Raw genomic sequence first — 7084 nt, forward strand, 5'->3', positions numbered from 1 at the left:
CGCTGGTAAATGATTTCTCTGTTGTTCTCCTCTCATTGCAGCTTTTTATTTCCGTTTTTCCAACCCTTTGTGCACTGCTACTACACTGCACTACACGTGCGTTTTTCCAATTATTGTTATTGCCTTTTCGTTTTTCTTTCCGTTTCGCTTGCTTTGTCCGCCCTGCGATTTCCAATTAGCACGTATCATCAAAGCTTTGAAACGATATATCAAATGCACATAATCTCGCAATTAATAATTGAGGCTGTCGCTTGCGTACGGGATTAAATAAACGTCGGTGGTTACTGTCGCTGTATGCGTTTACGTACATATATTTGCGTGATTGTATGTGTGTATTAATTGGGGTCTGTGTTTAATGATTGGCCGGTGTTAAGTTTTATTTAGTGTAAAAACAGGAATGCAATTAGTTACCGATAAGCGGCTTGTTTACATTCGGTCAAATCGCAGTTGATTCGCGCCAATGCCGACGATGTCCATTAGTAAACATTAGCCGACGGCTGCAATGTGCACATTTTCCGGTGCAAAATTGCGGATTACAACCCCTTTTCTGACGCGCGATTATGAAACGCCGCCCCTCCGGGTTGCATCTGCTTTACCTGTAACAGTTCATGTTTGCTTTAAGTTCGTCTCACCTCATCCTCAGCCTAAGTTATTCATCATTGTTTTGGATAAATGATATTCCCGCTGAATTAACTCGAGTATTTCGAGACTAATTGGTGCTCCGTCTAAATAAGTCCCCCCTGTAGATCCTAGACGATGATAAACAGTCAGTCTCTCTCCGCCACCTTCCCCAAATCCGATACACCGAAATAGAGGTCACCGTCCTTTGGTTTCAAATCTTGGCGAAACTTATTCCAGACTTAATTGCCATACGTAATGTGCTGACAAAGAATGCTGATCGTATAGCATGAGGTATTGCGAGGAAATTTATACATCAACAGACTGTAGTTCAGTTAATTAGTTAACATCAAAGGGTGTTTATAAATTTGCGGAAATACCGACTGCTGGGTTTTATACTATCCATCGCGGTGTAGGTGTAATTTAAGTAGCGTAAACCGACAAAGGGTTCAGTTCGGTTTTTGTACCTTCGACGGGGCGAATAATAAGATTGAATTATTCTATGTGATGACCGAGACGGAAAAATAACGCCGGAGTGGACTGCTTTTGAAACTAAAATTTAAAAAAAAAAAACAAGTCGCATCCACAAATAAATAGTAATAGATTTGACATACATACAAGTATTTCTTTGCTGTATTGTGTTTAGATGTTTCCATGGACAACAGAAGCAAAAAATACAAGGAAGAGGAAAAGTTCAGACGCAGAGATACAACGTTAATAATAAAACGGCGACGGGCAGGGAGCAAAGTGTCCATTATGGTGGAGAACCAATTTTTGGCCTCACATAGATAGCGCCATAATTAAGATAAAATAAGGGAGTGCAGTTGTTTTTGGGGACTAAGCTGAGCAGATAAAATCACTATAACTTGGCGTCTTTTGTCTGGTAAAAGTTTTGATTAAGTTTCGCATGGATATTGCAGTGCAGTTGTTTGCTAACCGAAACTTTCCTCACCGCATCGATATATCCTACATGCACATCGACACTTTAAACTAACAATATTACATCTTGTCATCAAGTCGGTGTCCCTTATATACTTACATATATTATTTTTTTTTACTCGCAAGGTGGTTGCCCTTGTTCCTTTACCTTCTTCTTTTTTTTTTAATTTGCACTAAAAGATGGAAAGGGCCTCGGTCTCGGTTGAAGCAGAGATGTATCTTATATAATAAGATAAGCCCTAAGTCTAGACAGGGATACATCTAACTCTGGCGGCGGTGGCGCAAACAAAGCATTAAACGGAATGAAAACTAAATTAGGGGATGCAATATGCTTGATGAGATCGAAAAACGTCGTCGCCTCTTCTATGCAAATACACCCCCACTTATTACTTCCCCTTTATTTCATCTGCATTTATAAATACAATATATATATTGAAGACTATTTTATTCAAACAACTACAACACATTAGTTGACAATTAGCAATAAATATGTTATTTAATTTTTTCTAAATTTCCCTTCCATTTCAAATTATTGTTTTAGAACATTAAATAATTTAGTTGGCAAAGTCAATAGAAATTAATGGAAATTGATCAATGAGAAATTCTTAATTTATTATTTTGTCCACAATTTTCAAAATATTAATAAAAATTTAATCATAAATATATAATTTTCTTGAAATGATCTATATATTCATTAAAAAATATGAGTTCACTTAAGAAAATCTATTTATTATTATACAATCGTTATATAAATATATATATATATTTTTTCTCTATCTTTTCGTTCCTTGTGACTTTTTCTTCTGTAAACATAATTCACTCGGAACTCTCTTTCTCCCCCTTTGGCTAATCAGATTCCATTTCGGATCGAGAGTGGCTGCAGCACTAATGGAACTGCCAAAAATCAACTACCTATAATTCAACGTGTAATTTATTACGTATTTTCGGTTTGGAGGAGAGAGAGAGAGTGAGAAAAAAAAAAGTTGGGGTGAGTCGAATAAAATCAACACACCCCGCGCATTATGAAAAGCACCCCTAGGTGCGGGCACACTGCACACACATATCTACAAAAGTTTAAACGCTCCACTTAAAAAGCATTTACGCTCACTTCTGCTGGTGATTCAATCGATTGATTGATAGCACTTTTGAGCGCAACTCACGGAATTAAACGCTCATACAATCCAATCTTTCTGTATCCACCACCCAACCCCATCCAACGACCCCCAATCCCCCACGTAAACAGACGCAGTTACACAAACACACCCTCGACACACACCGATTTCATCCCATTTTCAGGGGAAACACACTCGCAAACATTTTCGAAACTTTTCGCATTTCAACTAAACTACATTCTCGCCATAATCACCAGCGCCCGCACATTGCTGACAAATTGGAATATGATTTATTTATTACGCGGGGCAAAAATATTTTTGCAGGAATCCCAACCGCGCCAAAAACCCCAACTACCCCACACTTCCCCGAAAACCTGCAACCACCTCACCGGTAACCGTACCCTATACTGCATTAAAGGGATTTATTATTTCCAATCAGATCGCAAATTGTATAAATCACATTGAATATTTAAATGGGATTCAATGCAATCGGGGGGATTCAGGGTGCGTTATATACATTGCAGCACCCTCTGCTTTTCCGTCTTCCTCCCTTTTTACCAATCTACTATACTTTTTTTTTCTTTTTTCTTCTTTAGACCCTTCCCCGTTCTTGCAATGTCAAACTGCGTGTATTTTCAAGCTGCATATTTTAAACTTCCAGGAAACTTTTCTAAGAGAATCAACTCCAAATCTTCTTAACAATCGATTCAGCTTCCAATACAAACACATATTCATTCGAATTACTTCTTTTCTTTTTTGTGTCTTACGTCGTGATTAAAAAAAAAACAAAACAAAATGTTGTTCTTGTATTATTACACTCCGCAATTTAATAACTCGCACTTTGCACCTCACAAAACATAAAACCCGTCGGGCTTTTATTATCAATTTATTATGCATATTTTTATGGGCCGCGTTTAATTCCAACAGTAAACTAGCTGCTGGTTGGTTCACCGCTTTTTGATGTTGCTGCTCTCATTGGCTGAGGAAATGTCGCATTAAAACATGCGAATGCACCAAAATTTGAAAATATCTGTTTTTCTACATTAAATTTTATATTTACTACAATACTGTACAATATTTAGCAGTGTCCTTGAAAATATCAATTTTTAGATATAAATTGAAACATATTTTAATACAAAATTATTTAAAAAAATCTATATATTTTTATTGAAGAAATATCGAGTTTTTGGAATATTGTTTTTTCTTTAATTATATATATTATATATATATAGCGCCCGTGTTGGATGCACACGTCGTATTAAATTGATCTCAGCTGTGTAAGTATTACGGTAGTAGTGCCATTGATAAAGTAACCACGAAACTGTAAGAAGAGTGAGGATAAAAAGATACATGCGGAATTGTAAACAATGCGGTCGCATTCCAACGCGAGACGTGCACTTGGAATGCATGTAAACAATGCGCAAAAATCGCTAACCTGGCTGGATACATCTCTTTCTTTCCCACATATACAGAACGAATGTTCGAAGTATTCGATGATTTACGAGTGCTTAAAAGAAACCTTTTGTTCCAACCTATTCTGGATCTAATGTCTGCTAAAAACCGGTCCTAACGGCGAGTCTGGGTCCTCAGAGGACGACCACCAAACGATAGAAGTCACATTTTCAAATAGATAGATTTTTATCTTTATATTCATAGTTGTCCTCGAAAAAATACCGACAAAACTAATATTAAATTGAACTAAAATATTATGAATTTTCAAATTTATAAGTATAGATAATTAAAAAACCCAAAATTTTAAAATTTCAGATATTTCCAACTTAATATGTCTATAAATATACATAGTTTTTGAAATTGTCGATGTAGAAAATTTAATTTTTTAAAAAATCTATTTAATTAGTAAATATTTTGAGGTTTGATTATGACAAAACTAAATTGTAATTTCCAAATTCAATGGTTATAGATAATTAATTCAATATGTATGATATTAAATGTATCTGACGTGTAATTGGAATAATATAAATTCACAAAGTTAGAAACAGCACGAATTGAATGCAATTTTCAATTGAATCACACACCTCATGAACACCGCTGAGCAGCAGGAATATTGTTAGCAACGGATCGAATTGTCCGCGGGTGGGGGGATTCCCCAGGCACGTAAATTTGGATTCCAGAAACGAAACCATGAACCGTCGACCTCTCACACGTTGCGTGGGTTCAAATATTTTTATTTATTTATAAATATATTTACTTATGTGATTTTTTTTACTCGAATAGGAAATGCAATTTCGTAGAATTTCAATTAAAACAATTTCTGCACGAGGAGTGGAAAATTGTGCTTGAGTGCAAAGCAACACAACTAATAGAATCCAAGGCGAAGCAGCAGCAGCAGCAGCAGAAGCAGCGTCTTCTTGCGTTAATTAAAACAAATGAAAGAGATTTTTATTTCGTCCGGAATTAAATTAATTCGTTTTCGATTCGCGTTTTAATTACTTGAAAGAAGTCCTCGGCACAATAGGAAATTGCGTTAAGAAAAGTTGCCGGTTGTTTCGGCCACTTTGTTCAGCTCCCGCCTCCGCTTAAGCGATTTTGATTTCGTTCCACCGGAGGAGGATGTACATAAAACTTTAAGGATAATTAAATGAGTTTGCCGTTGGGGGGAGTTGCCAACTTTACCTGATATTAGTATTTATTGGGAATATTTAAATATCAATTTGTATTTAAATTCGTGAACGGGTCTGGAACCCGTTTCCAACGGAATTCTTAGTCTCTTCTTCTTATTATTCTTCTGTTGCTGCTTCTCTTCTTTCTTTATATTTTTTTTTGTTGTTGCTGTTGTTGCTTCTTTTTTTTTGTTTCTGTTCCCATTCTTATTTATTTAGTCGGCCGGTGGTTGTTGTTCGCGTGTGCTTTTTTCGCCTGTTCCTCTTCGTTTGGCAGTCGGTATAAGCCGCTTATTAAAGATAAATGGCCGAGGTTTAATTGACTTTAAGGTGTTTTGAAATGCTGGCCCGCAGAAGAGCCGAGGATTTGATTATATAAAAATCAGGTGAAATGTTGCGGACGTACGGGGTGATAGCGAGCTGATAATAGCGCTAAAAGCGACACTCAACATTTATCACTTCACTTACGGCGCAAAGTACTTAACCTCAAAATGAGAGAGAATCCTCTTGCCCGCTCCTCCACCTCCTCGGGTTGTTTATTTATTTGTATTTAAAACGCGAGGGTTTCGAAAATTTCAAGTTATTCATGCCGGGTAATGGGACACTCGTATAAAAATACCTGGAACGTTTTTTTTCGGACAACAAGAGTCGAGTGCTACTACTACTGTAAGATAAGGAATGGACGGGTGTCATTAGTCGAGGATTTGGGCCGGGAGAGACTATTAGCATCTTTCATAAGTAATATCGACTCGTATCTCGGCTGATGGCATTTTCGTGTCGCCTCTTAATTTATTGTTTTGATTGTCGAATTACTATCATTTCAAATTCCTCGCGGTGCAAACGGAAACTTCGCCGCAGGATCAATCAACCCGGGCATCCCTTTTTCTTTCTTTCTTTTTTTATCCACCGTTATCATCATCGGCACTAATTGCACCAGAATCGGTGCTTTCAATTTGCTGCAACGATAATCCGGCATTTGTTGTTATCCTAAACGAGGGTAAACAAAAAAAGGAAAGGTTAAAACAAATATAGATTGGGCTCACCCCAATGCAAATATTGGATAAACGCAGATAACGGCGCTTATCAATGCTGAGTGACGGGCAAATTAAGGTGTGCGAACCTTAAACAAGCCCAACGTAATAAGGATGGAAGCGAAGCTTCTACCATTGGGCAGGGAAGAGAGATAAATACGGGAACAAACAAATACGGTGAGCGAAGGAAACAAAGAGAGGCGGACGGCGGAACGAAAAAGGACGAGAAATGGAAATCATTCTAATTACCATACCAGATTTATTTCGGCTAGTTTCACAATGCACTAAATAAAATTACATATTCCTGTGGTCGCTTTCTCCCGTTTCGGAGAACGAAGAACCGTCAGCTTTATTTTCACGTTTACATGACGGCAATACTCCCCTCTATCTCTTCCTTTTTTTTTCTCGTCTCTCTCCTGCTGAAAAAACAACCAACATCCGTCCAACCCCGCCGACCATTACAAAAATTAAATGCAAACAACTCGCTTGTTAGATAATCACACAACGTGTATGCGGAATCTAAAAGTCCCTACAATACACTTGGATTAGTGTTGTTGAACCGGTATTTCCCGGGACAAATTTTCCAGAAATATATAGTCTCGATACCCGGGAATTTTCTGATATCATCCTGTGCATTACAAGTTATCTCTCATTTAAAAGTAGCTCTAAGTCGTGAAGACCCAACTGATGTAATAATTAATTTTCTCATGACAAAAGTTAATAAAATCGAAGAGATATCTATAATGAACTATTAAATAAACTT

Source organism: Nicrophorus vespilloides, unplaced genomic scaffold (assembly GCF_001412225.1).
Source record: "Nicrophorus vespilloides isolate i.1.1-1 unplaced genomic scaffold, Nicve_v1.0, whole genome shotgun sequence".
Classification (NCBI taxonomy): Eukaryota; Metazoa; Arthropoda; class Insecta; order Coleoptera; family Silphidae; genus Nicrophorus; species Nicrophorus vespilloides.